We start from the raw sequence: 16,119 nt of genomic DNA, 5'->3' as shown, positions 1-16,119 counted from the left end.
AATTTTATGATAATTGAACGAGGCCATTAACGTCAAGTATTGAATGGTAATATATTGCAAACCATTTCTTTTTGGTTGAAATACATCATTATATTATTTCAATATGGTATGGATAAATTCCATCTAAATATTGAAGTGCAATAAGAATATTTTTGGGTTCTCACGCAACGCAACGCAACGCAAAAACAATCCGCAATCCATTCAACTAAATAAGTCAACTAAAAATAGTTTTGAACAGTAATAGGTTTGTTGAACTTGGTAATGTTCATGTTTGCGTGTGGTTATATTTCCTAGTAAAAGTTAAACTCAACAGCCGTGAAATAATTTAAAAACGCATTTTGTTGAGTTGATAAATAGGCCTTTTTTGTGGGTAAGAGGCTTATCTCAAGTTAAATGATAACGCCGCCTATGGAATCACACTTCCACAAGGCTTGCAAGTGCGCTGCTGGCCTATTAAGAATTTGTTCTCTTATTTCTCAAAGGACCCTAAGTCGAAATGGTTTGGAAGTACGTCAGATTACTGAATTATTTGGAAAAAGAATCTATCCTTGCCGACAATCAATACGGATTCAGACTAAGTAGATCTACAGAAGATGCTACCACAGGACTGGTTGAAACCATAAGCTCCAAATTAGATGAAGGACAAAGATGTATCGGTGTTTTTCTTGATCTTGCCAAAGCTTTTGACACTGTTTCAAGGCCATTACTACTTGAAAAATTAGAAAGACTAGGAATTCGTGGAAATATCCTCCGTTGGTTTCAGTCCTACTTATCCAATAGAAAGCAGAGGGTTCGAGTTGATGGGCATAGCAGTCAACTAGAAAACGTCTCATGCGGTTTGCCACAGGGAAGTGCCCTCAGTCCAACGCTTTTTTTAGTATACATTAACGATTTATGTTCACTTCAGCTCACCAATGCTAAACTCTTCTCTTTCGCTGATGACACAGCTATAGTCTTTTACTCACACTCTTGGGAACAAGCCTCACGGTTAGCTCATTTAGGTCTTCGACAAATCTCTCAATGGCTTTTAGATAATCTCCTATCTCTAAATACGTCTAAGACCAAATACATATGTTTTCACATCTCGAAAACCAGCAAACCAAACCCTATCCCCCCTATTAAATTACACTCATGTCTGAACCCTCGCAACAAATGTAACTGTCCTCTCCTGGAGCCCACGAAAACAACCAAATACCTGGGATTAATTATAGATTCAAGGCTATGTTGGAGCCCTCAAATAAACTATCTATGTTCACGAGTTCGCAAACTTATAAATGTTTTCAAACGCCTTAGAAAACCTTCTGACCCACATACAACCAAGATAGTGTATACTGCATTATGCCAGTCGATATTATCTTACTGCATATAGGTATGGGGTGGAGCGGCATTGTCCTCGATGCTGAAAATTGAGCGCACCCAACGTGCCATTCTTAAAATATCCTTCAGAAAACCTTTCCGCTACCCAACTTCAAAATTGTACAGCGAAGCAGGGCTCCTAACTGTAAGACAACTTTACTTAATGGCAATATGCAGGCTTTTTTGGAAACAAACACCCCCTTCACCAAATCTAACCAAACGCAAACCTTTATATAAGCATCCTAAAAAACGCACTTTCTTCGCTCAACGCTTTTTCTCCTTCCGAGGTCCATTCATCTTTAACCACCTTATTAAAAATAAAATTATTACTAACATTTCAAAAATCACACTTCATACTTTCACTAAAAAACTCAAAAAATATCTTGTTAAGCTGTCATATACTAACACAGAAAACATTCTTATCGTAAAAAAATAGAATAGGTATAAATTTGTTAAGTAAAATTAATTAATTAAGTTACGTTTAGATGTAAAAGGAAGAGACTGGCTGCCCACAACACAGGGAATCCTAGTGTGGGGGCCAGAGCACTCTACTTTATAGAAACAATTATTGTATTTTGTGTCTAATAAAGTTATTTTGTCTTTTGTCTTTTTTTGTCTTTCAGTGAGCAGCTGATTTCACATACTGGTTTGCGCGGCAAAAATTGCATTAAAAACGCTCAGTTGTGGAATTATGGAGATCGAAGTTAAACGGGTGGAATTTCGTAGTCTCTCAAAAACTCAGCTGCAGGTATTAATCCAAACAACTCTGAATATTCTCTGTGATAAATGCGGTCGAAGATACAAAGATACTTCATATCTCTACACAAGCTGCTCCGTCGTCGACCATTCGAACCGTTTTAAGTTGAAAGTGATAAATTAGGCGGTTCTAAAGAAACCATAGACAATAAACTGCTTACTGTATTTCTAAATCAATCTACACCACAGGACACCATCAATCAAATACACAATGGTAATTAGAATTGAGACATGAGTCTTCCTACTTGAGATTTGGTTTTCATGTATTCATACAGTTTTCGTTCTGCTGCTATCAGCGTAAATAGAACATTCTATAACATAGTATTTTCTATTTAATAAGCAAAACATTTATATTAGACGCTTATTAGAGTGTACCAGGATTTGGGATCCTTATTTCATAAAAGAGATAACCTTACTGATTTAAGATGTAAGCGATTATGTGGAAATCTCATTGAAATCTATAAAATCCTTACACTATAATGCTCCTGGAATTAAGATGAATTTTAAGTGATATACTCATTTGACGGGTACAACTTTAAAACTGAAGACTACTCAATATAATACAAATTCACTGAAGAACTTTCTCCCAAATCTATCAGTAGCAGCTGACTGAAGTAGGGTTCTCAGGGTCGCAAATACGCGCACTATATTAAGCTGCCTCATCTACATAATAATAATAGTAGGTCTAAGTAGATCAAAGACAAATTGATATCCGTAACAAAAAAAAGGCAATCCATCAAGATTTTCGTCAGAGTTACAATACTCTATAACAAGTATTACGTCTGTCGATTTGTTCGTCCATAACTGTTGCGAGTTACGTAAAACAATAAAATCTATATTTTTATGGTGGGTTCGCAACTGACCTGTCACGCTTGTTAGGATTTCCTTTGTTTTCACCTACTTTATAGTAATAAGAATTATTTTTATAGTAAGAAATATTTTATTTGCAATCACATGGTACATTCAAGTTGATTAATTATTAAAACAACCCGCACAACTAGCCATAAAAAAAATCATATCAACTTATTTATAGTTGATGTCAAAATTTATGGTCTATGGATCCCGCCGGTAGAGCAAGCAAGTTCCTTTCCCACAATTTATAAAATTATGCCACATACATCATTAATGTTCTGAAGCATCAAAACTTTAAAGTTTCTGTTAACATAACCAAGTGGACGATCAACTAAGTTATAATAATAATAAAAAGTCAAGTAACTAAAAATACCGGTTTCTTTACGAGAAAACACTTTTCAATCTCTAATAGAACCAGTTTGGGAGAGTGGCCATTTTAAAAAACTTGCTAACTTAAGTCAACAATAAGATTTAGAATATTACTTAGAGATTTAAACTTTTGAGACGATTGTGTCTTCCCCATGTCAAATACAAAGTCCATCACTTACGTTCAGAAACGATCGAAAAATAAATTGAGTTTTGTCAAAACCAAGTTGTTGACGACTTGAGCGAACCTAATCGACGAATCAGACACTAATAACATACAATCATATAATTAAAAATATGTATATATTTACTTATTTTAAATTATTTAACCAGGCTATATAAAAAAAATTGTTTGAAATTACAACATCTCACTTCTACTTTTTTGTTTAAAAACGAATGAATTTATTTTCTCCTTACAATTCCATATTATTAAATTGATGTTTCTTGCAAGGTAATATTAATATGTTTTTGCAATGTATACGTTCTTATCTGGTTTCATAGATTTGTTAAAATGTTTTGTATCCAAATACAATAGAAACCAGATTAAGAACTTTGACAGGCACAATATTTCTGAATACGATTTTGTAAACTTGATAATTTAACCCCATATTTAATAAAAAGCCAATAAAATCAAGATAAAAATCATAATTTAGTGTGTCTACAATGATTACAGTTTGTACATTAACAATTTAATTCGCTCTGAGAACATAATATAAAAATATTTCGAAGACAGTTTAAGCACTCACAATGCCTTAGTTAAGGGAGGCCTGGTGCCACTGATTCGTTTTGCACCTAGTCAAATAACCATTGTTTCAATTTAATATATATGAATAACTAATTTATATAATTATTTGAAAAGTATAAGTAAAAACAAAAGGGAGCATTTATTCCATGCTCGCTTCGTTTCAAAATTAAATCAGAATTTTCTTCATCTAACCATTTTACTCTAAATAAAGCTTTTTAAGAATAAAATTAGCATTTTAGATTGTACGTTGAAAATGTTTAAGAACATCGATACTTTGAATAAATGTACCTGTAGGTAAAATTGCTGCAAAGTTAATATTCATAAAAAACTCGACTGTCTTATGTCAGTCACATAAAAATTTTAAAATTTCGTACCTCAAGGAGCCAAAGGTCATTCACATGATGTAAATATTCAAAAATACTTGATGGGCGAAAGTGAATAGAGGTCGTCAACCTTTTAAATCACGTCTTGGTAGTTTAAAGAATGATACAATATATATATTTTAGTATATCGCGTTTTATTTTTTATTTCATCAATACATACATTAAGGGTATTTGTATCTTATGGTATTATTAGTTACCCCACATAAAATTCGATTCTATTGTACAATGTACCCAGTAGAATATTGCGCACGCACAAAGCCGAGACATGTTTGCCTATAAGGTAACATTAGGCCTTCCTAATATCAGGATACGCCTCAAGTCGACACGTTGAAACAAGTACATAATATATCAAAAACGCACTGAATTTTAACGTATAGAACTCATGATTCGTGCTAAGTATTGTTTAAGGAATTTGGTTTCCTTTGGAGTAGTGGATGTTGGGCACAGCTAAATAAAGATTTAGCTTTTCTTAGTTGGCAATTGGCATCGTAAATATTATCAGTGACCCCGAGCTGGTGCTTTCATTTCTTAACGAAGCGACGAAATGTTGCCAGCATCTAAGGTACATAATATCGACCATATATTTATTATGTAGATTAAGAATATTGTAATTTCTTTTTTTTTTTATAGAACCGGGGGCAAACGGGCAGGAGGCTCACCTGATGTTAAGTGCTACCGCCGCCCATGGACACTCTCAATGCCAGAGGGCTCGCGAGTGCGTTGCCGACCTTTTAAGAATTGGTACGCTCTTTTCTTGAAGGACCCTAAGTCGAATTGGTTCGGAAATACTTCAGTCGGCAGCTGGTTCCACAAAGTGGTGGAATTTCGTATTCTGCCTCGACGGCCGATGATGAAACTCAGCTGCAGGTATTAATCCGATCAACTCCTCTGAACACTCTCCATGGTAAATGCGGTAGAAGATGCAGAATCTGTGTGAATGTATGTCAATATAATATATACCAAAGTCTGACAACATCTGAACGACATCAGTAAAAGCGACATACAGTAAGTGCTTTCTACTTAGTTGTATTTTGTCTAGACTTTTGTACTTTCACGGATCATTAAGATTTTAAAGATGGTTTGAATTATCCTGAAATGATTTCATTAAGTTTCTACACAAGATTTAGTATTAGTTATAAGAATAAATAGTTTTAACTGTAGTTATGCAAATAACGTATATGTTTACTGCTTTCGATAAAATAGGGCCCGAATGGACGGACTTTTTCGGATCGCCATCTATATACTTAAGGATTCTCTTAGTGCTTCAATTATAGTTTCTCCTATTCTCCTTTTTTTATCTTTTTGTAATGAAATGATTGTTAACTTATTAATTATTATTACTAAATCTTAATCACTATATTGTACATATTGTATGCAAAATAGAAATAAGCATTTGTGCACGCCGTCCGCACCTATACCGACGCTATCTGTTTTTGTTTTCATCTATTTTGTATTTATTTTTATATAAGGGGGGGGGGGGAGAGGCAAACAATCATACGGGACGTCAAAAACGGCAGTCTTCGCAGACCATGTATACAGGATACTTAGTATACTCTTTCCTTAAACAGTTGGAGGTATCTCCCGGGGAAGATATAAGAGGGTGTATCTACCGAGAATCGATTCCACAGATCGTTAGTTCGCGGAATAAAGGTCTTGTGAAGCGTATCGTAATATATATATATATATATATATATATATGTGTATATGCTTCTTCTGTTAACCAAACTAATAAATAAATAAATTCCTTACTTAACATCTTCTTTGCTATTAAGTTTCTCAAGTGCCATATTTTAACACTGATTGCATATTTTGTTTGTGTTGAATGAGTCGTTCTTCGTTAAACAAAAGCATGACCGGATGTAATGAGCAATTAACGTAACGACACTTTCGGCTTTAAGGCTTTAGATACAATAGAAAACAGTTATATTTAATTTTAGTTAGTAGCGGCTTCGTACGACTAAACATTATTTAATTTTTTTTAGAAATAATGAATGTTTCCTCCAAATGATAAAATTTGGAATGTATTTGACTTGCAATGGAAGACATTCAATATTATGTGTTGTTTTTTATGTGACAGGTTCCAAATAGGGTTCATCTGAAGTTAAGTGATGACGCCACCCATGGGCACATATTGCCAGAAGGCTCGCAAGTGCCAGCCTACTAAGAATTAGTACGCTCTTTTCTTGAAGGACCCTGATTGGTTCGGAGTGTTGCGCGGCAAGAACTGCTTTGAGAAACTCAGCTGGATAAATCCAAAGAACTTCTCTACACACTCTCCATGGTAAATGTGGTAGAAGGTGCACAGATACATCCACATCTCTACGCAACGCTAGCGGATTAGGCCGCGCGGAATCGATTCCAATCGCTCTTCGTTGAATGTCTTTGCCAAAAAACGACATACAGATATCAAAAAAGGATTGACATGATGTAAATGTAAATGTATAAAAGTATGTAAAATAAAAAGTTATTAATAATCTAATAAGTTCCCAGTATGCGTCGACCTTTCTCTATGACGGTTTCTGCGGTGACGTAACGCGTCATAACTCATTACACGTGATGCGCATGAGCACATCGCTTTGATTGATTTACTATTTCACTTGCACTCTCATTTAAAATAATGATGAAATTATACACATATATGTCATAAAGGTATGCCCGTGAGTATGTAAAGTATGCTGAGAAGCAAATAGCTTCTCATCTTTAAATATTAATGATATCCCGAGATCCTTTAAAAACTGTTTAACTACTTCCGGCTTTTAAGTAATCTGTTAATTACAATTTGCGTAACAACCTTTGGTTTTGGCTTAGATTTCTGTATCTGTTTTCTTCGTTATTTTTCGTACGTCCGATTAACATGTATTTCTTAAACTCTGAGGAAGGTTTTTAGTAAGAGAAAAATTTAAAAAGTGAGGAATATAAAGATTTATTGAGTATTTTGTACTTTTATTTAGTTTATACCCCAAAAAGAGTATAGAAACGTTTTTTTTTCGGGGCAGCAATTAAATTAGAACGCTTTGAATCATTGCAAACAAACTGTAACGGGTAGATAAGAAAATAATCATAAAACGTGTTATATATGAATAATAGGTACCTATGGTTAAATATTATACTTAACAGGTTTGTAATACAATGACAGTTCCTATTAAGTGCGAACTTTATTTATAAGAATGCGTTTTTCCCAATACAATAGCGACAATACGTAATGATTTAAAATTGAATTAATCGATTTCCAAACAACAAAAGATTTCTAAATAACCCGGTTATTATGAGTTTTTCAAAAACACAATGGTGAGAAGTCGGGTTATATCGAGACTAGGGGAAAGTGTGGGTTGTTCTCATGATTATCATTTTCTTGTTACATTGCGATATTGGTATTATTGATTGCCTGCTTATATTGCGTCACTATAATTCTAGTTTAAACGATATTTTAAACAACTAACTACTGTGTTAATTTTAATTTTAACTAATTAATTGTTAATATTTTGACTACAAGTATATATACCAAGGGCGCTAAAATCTTTTATAAGTCTGGGTGTCAGATTTATGTCTCTGTTCCGTAATCTAATAGCCAAGTAGATGATTAACCGTTTGTGCCTGACACACAACGTAGGCTTTTTGGGTCTAAGGCTTCTTCACGATGCTTTCCTTCGCCGTACTAGCGTTTAATGCGGGGAAAGTTGGTATACAGTTTGGGTTCGAACCTAGAAACCAAGGGATGAAAATCACATGTTGAAACCACTAGGCTATTGCACTGGTATAATTGTACGTCAACTAATAATATTAGTTACAACTGCTTTGGTTGTGGCGTTTAAAAAATTAATAAAAAAAACATAATATTATACATAATTGTTACCCCTAAGACAAAATTAGCCTCTGTAATCGCTAGCTAGCTCTAGGCAAGACGTAAAAATTTGAATAGAATATCAAGATCATTTTCTAAAAGATAAAATTAATTACAATAGCAACGCAGCATTGTTATCGAGACAATAGGGAGAGCTGTCTCTGTACATTCGAAAAAAGGTGTATCCATCTGATAGCATTCATAAAGGTGTTGACAAAGCATCTTTGTTGAATGTGACATTAAGGGATGACTCGGGATTTATATTAACGTATCAAAATTATGATATAAGTTATAGAGAGATATCTGTTGGTAAATGCTGCAAAAAATCTATCTATATTAAATTTATTAAAACACATATTTAAACACTCCATCTTGCCCTGTAATAGTAGTATGATTATTATATTCATGACATGTATTAAAATTTAATATTAATCAATTTAGATATTATTGTCTGCATTACTAATTAAATATAGAAAGACAGGATTGCATACAATTAAATTTAAGCACATCATAACAACACAGCCGAATTAAGTATTACATACTTAGTTTGAATCTTTTTGCATATAAGTATTCCATCTTTGGCTATATCTCTAGTATAAGAGTTTTTTGTTGTGTATATAATGTATGTGAGCTGTAGGATTACGAAATAAATAAATAAATAAAGAAAACAAAATGAGTGCAGTTTATTTTTCAACTGTTAAATAAACATCCAGAACGCTTTAAAGTATAGTCTAAGGTGTAGTTCAAATTTCGTTATAATGTTCTAACTAAAATAATTCCTTTTCAAACAATTTACATACATATATAAAACACACAAGATCGTACAATCAACCGGAAGGCACAATGTATTGGTTCGATAGCTTCGCGGTTTCACTTTCAAGTGCAAGGTCTGCTTTCACAACGCACTTTCCTTTTTATTTACATAATGCAGGGTGTGTTTACGAACCTATATGTTAAGTGGACAGTAAATAGAATCTATATATATTTTTGCGCTGTCACAATCGACAATAATTGATTTCTACTATTATCGTTACGAAATAAAAAAGAGTTAAGTCTATTCTTCTGTTTCATTATTTAAATAAAAATATCGTAGTCGAATATCACACTTATTACTATACCACGTTTATAATTGTGTAGGAAGTGTCGTTAAAATTAATTTAACATTAGATTCAAAGGAAGGCATCAATCATAGAACATTGAATAAGAACGTACAAATCACGTGAAAGTATTAAATTATAATGTACTATTTATAGACGCAATTCATCATTCAATTCATCCAAATAAGATACGTTTAAAAAAATATCTTTTTTATATGTTATAAGATTATATCAAATCAAAAGATTTTAGGGAATTTAGTTTAATATTTGATAATAATACCGTTTTTTTAACATCGAGGATATGATATATAAGGGCAATCCTCGTAGCTACGGGAATATGTCGCAATCGACTGATTCCACGGCATCCTCTCTGCTACTCAGTGAGTCGGGTAAACCCATTAAACTTCTAAGGTAGCTCGTGACAATAATACCTAGTAATTCGTTGTTGTACTGAAAATATACATGTTTATAAATTACGAATTTTCTTGCAATTCCGTGCGTTTGATTGCTAATCCATATTTTCCAACGTTTTCATACTTGCTATGGTTCTTCACTATTCCTATCGATAATATTTTCTCCTTAACTGCAGTTCAACAATAACTATGATCAGTAAACTCCGCGTAGCAAACCAGTATTTCTTGTGGCTTTCTATAGCTTTCGATACCACATAACTAATAAGGACTTACGTCAACTTTCTTGGAAACTTGTCCGTGTAACTGTCATTCTGTTTATAAAAAAGAACTCGATTTCAACTAAGTTTACGTAGCAAAAAGAGATAATAATCTTCTTTGAGACCACGTCTAGAATGAAAAAGATTCACTGTCTCCGTGGTTTAGTCAGATTTAATTAATTAAGAAGATGGAGGTGCTATAATTATTTCTGCTAAGAGATTTGACTCTTTAATTAAATTTAGTATATGAAAATTATATATATTATAATAGGATTTGGAAAGTACCCAGAGGAAAGAGAAGAGGGCACCCCGAAATAGGTGGATAGCGGAAATAGAAGCAGAAGCACGAAGAGAATGCAGAAAGAAAACCATGGATGGAGAGATATTTGAAAAAAGCTGGAGAACTTTACGTGAAAGGGTTTCGATCAACGGTACTGCAGTAAGCTCAGGTATAAGGATAATAAGAAAGATATGTAAAAACAAATCTAACCTGTATTTACTTTTATAATGATTGGAAATGAAATGGGATTTTATTGAATGAAAATACTTGAAAACATTATTCATTTTATATTATAACCTATATGAAAATGAACATTTAATCAAAGATTACGTTCTGTTCCAGCCAATTCTTTGACAAATAATGTCGTAACATTCTTGGAGCCATCAAATTGATTCTAGATAATTGTATGTATTGTGGAGTCGGCTTCCGCGGCTTTCTACCGTGAAAGTGGAAGTAACAACGACAGGAAACCACGCTTGCGGTTATACTCGTTTTGATAAATATATGTAATGACTAGATTATAAGAAATTTTATGATCGGCGTTTTCCACTTATATATTTCGGATAAATTACATATACGGCGCTACTTATATGTTAGACAGCATCACCTCAGCAAGTGTTTTGTGACGAGACCAGAAGTATTCAGTTTTTTATGCCTGACACCGTAGGAAGAAGTGTTAAATACACATTTGTACACATTCGGAATTATTACGAAGATAAATAAAAAAATTAACTGTAAATTAATTATTCCATATTTTATATATAAAAAAAACGGATCCTAGCTTAAAAGAAGCATTCCATGATACCGCCCTCCCTGAACACATTACCAGAAGGCTCGGAAGTACGTTGCCGGCCTTTTACAAATTGACACGGTCTTTTCTTCCGGGGCTCTATTATGGGAGCTATTATAAGGCATTAATGTTGCTTTAATGTTATTTAAATGTCATGTTCATTTCTTATACAGAAATATTTGCAGCAGTGAGTTCGCTCCGAGAAACCCATAAAACTTCCCTTCTGGAAGGGCCTAGGCTGGTTTAAGTAAGGCCCATATGTGCGTCTATATGTGGACTCACTCGTAGCAAACATGTCTTCACAATCACAACATGACTATTCAGAGCCCATGGCCTCAAGTAATTTGTATTCGAGCGGGTATCAAGTTTATGTACATTCATCGTTCCTTCGACCAACAATGTCGTGTTTCGTAACTGAATTTAGGCGTGTCATACTCGAGGTGTAGGAGACGGTACTCCGATTTGAATACAGAATTTTATTATATATAATAATAGTAATATATTTATTGCAAGAATATGGTACAAAATCTTATGGTGGTACAATCTTAAGTCGTATACTAGCAGACTCGGCCAAAGTAATATGGCTTTGTAATATTTCAAAAACCTTAGCCAAGCGTTGCTGTGCAGATGCCCATGGACTCTATCAATGCCAGAAAGCAAGCAATCATTTTTTGTTTTATTTTTACGAAAGAGATTTAAATTTAATAGGATAAATGGTTGTTTTAAGTTTGACTATGAATATAACCGCGAAAAACGCTCGCGTATAACTAAGATATCGGCCATGTTGTCCATTATCGTTACCTTTTTAAAAATCAGCTGTTGTCATGTGATGTCAATGTCATTGCTTGGGACGGTCTTTTGTTGTTTTATCAAGAGATCGACACTAATTATATAAAATTGTGTGTATCCTTGGATTTACGCGGGAAATAATTTGAATGCATTGTGTAATTAGACCATAGTTGTTATAATTATATTTCTATTATATCTGGAACTGGATCATAATAGTCAATGTTTAGAATAAAACCTAAAAAAAAAACACGCCACTAACAAACAAAACAAATATTGCTCTATATTTATGCATCGTCGTTAAGCCACTAGGGCTTCGATATAGGTTTGAACCCCGGCTAGGCTGAAGTGAAAACATTGTGAGAAAAACCGGCATGCCTTAGTCAACGGTCACAGAAGTCTGATCACCTACTTGCCTATTACAAAAAACAAATGATCACGCAATTATCCCAGACTGACGTGTCAATGTTTTTTTAAATAGCGGCTTGAACATAGAATTATTCTAACAACTTTGATATCTGAGAAAATTGTACATTCTAATTTCATTCGGCCCAAACACCAATTAATTTTATGTTACAATAGTCGATTTGCTTTTGGGAAATAAACGTTTTTTAGTACGACAATGTGTCTTCTATTATGTTTGAGAGCAGAGAGCGATGTTGCTAACAGTCATAGAAAAGCACGAAATTTACCATAGAGTAAACATTTTATAATCAATAATTGCTGCGTAACACTTCTATGAATCGAGCTGCTGGTCGAAACATTACAGGAATTATACGACATTTGAGAAAATAAACGTCCGTACTAATTTTAAAAGGCATACATGTACCCACTGATACCTAACATCAGGTGAAGTTACTTGTCTCTTCTGTACCGATGCACAAATAGTATTGAACGTAACTGTATTTAATTATGAACCCGGGCAGTGACCATGCCATTAATGACTTCATAACCGCCATGTAGGGCATTCCCTTCTAATCAATGCAGTAATCTGGTAATACCGGTCGGCAGATGAGCCATTTCCTGTGCAATGTTGCCACATTCATTTCTGATATTATAAATCCGAAAGTGAGTTTATTATCCATTAGCTACTGATTGTTGGTAGGAATATATAGGCAGGCTTCGGTTTCTTTTTAAAGACATTATTTAATTGTTTTGTCCTTGAACTTTTTTCTAACAATACTAGTAATATTATTTTGGCAATAGAGAATCACTTCAAATAAATATCTGTTGTGGTACAATTTAAAACCACAAGTTTTCCCTATATGTACAGTATTAGTCTTTGGTTTTGTTTGCGACGACGCGACGGTGTTTTGTTTATTCGCTATAATGAAGAACTCAATAACATCCTAGATGAGGATAATTGAGGGGGCTAAGGCCCACAAGGGGATGTATACCCTATAATATAATATATTGATGATGATGATGCTATTATGATTAGACATATAATAGTGGTTCTTTGAATCTGTTCAAAGATTATTTAAATGTACGGGAATAAACCATACGAATTTATATTACTAATTATACAATCTTTACAATTACCTGTAAACATAAACTTTTGTCATTTATTTAAGTGAATTTTATATTAACGGAGACATCACGATGTAGAAAGTCTAAGCCTACAATAATGGCACTTCTGATTACAATTTCAAATGATTTTCCGCTGTCATCCTCACATCCTTTTGGCCTTTATGTGATATTTAATAATGAATATATATTCCATTTATAACCCGTAATCTAAAGGTTACGATGTAATAGAAATCTGGGTTTTATTATGTTGATCTGGGTTAAGTATTTATATTTACACTTTGAATAAACATAACTAGTTTTCATTAGGATAGATTTAAAAAGGACAAATAACTCGTGATTCAAAATTTTAATGTAGCGATTTTTTTAAGTCTCCTTACCTTCGCAAAGAAGAATGGCGCAGACGTTTATCTGTATATGATACTTTTTTTTAATGCCTATATTAGACGTAAATTTGAGTAAAATAACCTGAGTTTTAAAAAACTTTTTGCAGAATATGGCACAAGTGACCTCACCACTATGAACCCAAGAAAAAAAAAAAAAAAAAAAAAAAAAAAATATTTTATTGAATCACAAACATTAACATACATGTAAAATTGAGGTAGCCCCAGTAAGTTAAATAATACTTGTGATGGAGCAACCTCGCAACTTCCCTTAAATTATAGATTACAATGTTTGGACCAAAACAACTGAAATATGACTTGACAAACTTAGTTACAAAATATATTATTTTTCTATTTATTTATTTTTGAATTAAAAACTAACTAAATTAAACAAATAATAACGCACGGTCTTTGCGTGCGTGCGTGTGAGTGCGTGCATGTGTGTTTGTGTGTGTGTGTGTGTGTGTGTTTGTGTGTGCGTGTGTGTGTGTGTGTGTGTGTGTGTGTGTTTATCTGATTCTCGTCAAAATTAATTCTGTTTCTTCATATGTGATAGTTTTCAACCACCCAGTTACGGTATTCTTACAATTATATAATAACATCGGATATATATTTAATTTCTGATTCAGTTTATTATAGATGTAGGCAGCCTGTGTAGTATATTGACGTTGAGCAGAAACTGTGTGCACGCGTGGGGCGTATGCTACAATATCTTTACGTCTCTTCTTTAGTTTACCTGGACTAAATGGTAGTGTTTTGTGCATACGTAGGGTGATATGCAAAATGTATAATTTTCTAACGCTCAATAAGCCACTATTTCTGTAAAGGTCATCGGTAGAGTATCTATATGGTTTGTAGTTCATTACTTTAATAAGGGCCCTTTGAGATCTCTCTAAATCTAAAAACTTAGTTTTAGTTGCTCCTCCCCATACGGGAATGCAGTATATTATAATAGATTGAGCCAGGGCTAGATAAACTTTATTAAGCAATGACGCGGGCATGACGTAGCGTAAGTTTTTAAATATCCAAATAAGTTTTCTAACCCGGGCCATAATTGTTTCGATGTGTAAGTGCCATGATAACCTTTGGTCCACTGTAACTCCAAGATATTTGGTAGAGTTGACACGTTCTATGGTCTGACAGCTACAATTCTGGGCAATCGGATCACCACACCTATGAATCCTAACTCCAAAGTCGTAACCCGGCTGAGATCTTTGATTCGCAGTAAAACATATAAAATTTGTTTTATTAACATTAAGTGAAAGTAAGTTGGTATTAAGCCAGCCAGCTACTTCAGCCAGACCTAGTTCAGCTGCGGATTTCACAGCCATCCAAGTCGCTCCCGTGTACACAATCGCGGTATCATCCGCGTATGAGTAGATCCGTCCGCCATTGCTCCGAATATTACAAAGGTCATTTATATATATCAGGAACAATGTCGGGCCAAGCACGCTTCCCTGCGGGACGCCATATTCCACGGTTTCTTCTTCACTTATCAAATTATTAATTTTAACTTGTTGTTTTCGACCTTGTAGATAACTTCTAAAAAGGGAGAGAGCTGTATCACGAATTCCTATGGCTTCCAGCCTGCGCAGAAGAATGGGAACGGAAACGGTATCAAATGCCTTTTTAAGGTCCAAGAATATTGTTACGCATTTAATACCTCTGTCTACATTATCAATTATGTCATTAGTAAGTGCAGTCACGGCATCTTGTGTAGACAGGCCCTTCCTAAATCCGTATTGTGTGTTGGATAAAATTTTGAATTTATTTAAGTAATTGACCAGTCTATTGTTCAGTAACTTTTCTAATATTTTAGAGATACATGGCAGTACGGATATAGGACGGTAGTTATTGACGTCGTTCAGGTCCCCACTCTTATGCACAGGCGTAATCAACGATCTCTTAAATACGGCTGGAAATATTCCTGTTTTGAAGCAGGAATTAGCCAGCTGGCTAATGAGCGGGACAATAAAGTCTCTGGACATTTTCAAAAACTTTGTGGGTATACCATCCCAACCAGGTGCGCTCCCAGAATCGAGACCCATGAGTATAGCATCCACCTCACGAGGACTAGTCTCAAGAAGAACAAACGAAGACACCCGAGAACAAATGTCTGTAGTTGTTGGGTTACCGAAGTTAAGTAAAATGTCCTCAGCTAAAGTTGACCCTATTTTAACAAAGAATTGGTTGATACGGTTTAGTGAGTCAAGCGGATTCGGAGTAATATTCAGTAGACATGTATTTGAGGATTTGGGGGTTTTAAATTGAGTTACTTCATTAATTT

The sequence above is a fragment of the Pieris rapae genome, chromosome 17, assembly GCF_905147795.1.
Source record: "Pieris rapae chromosome 17, ilPieRapa1.1, whole genome shotgun sequence".
In the NCBI taxonomy this organism is placed as follows: Eukaryota; Metazoa; Arthropoda; class Insecta; order Lepidoptera; family Pieridae; genus Pieris; species Pieris rapae.
The sequence above is the reverse complement of the archived record's forward strand: the minus strand, read 5'-3'. Positions refer to the sequence as shown.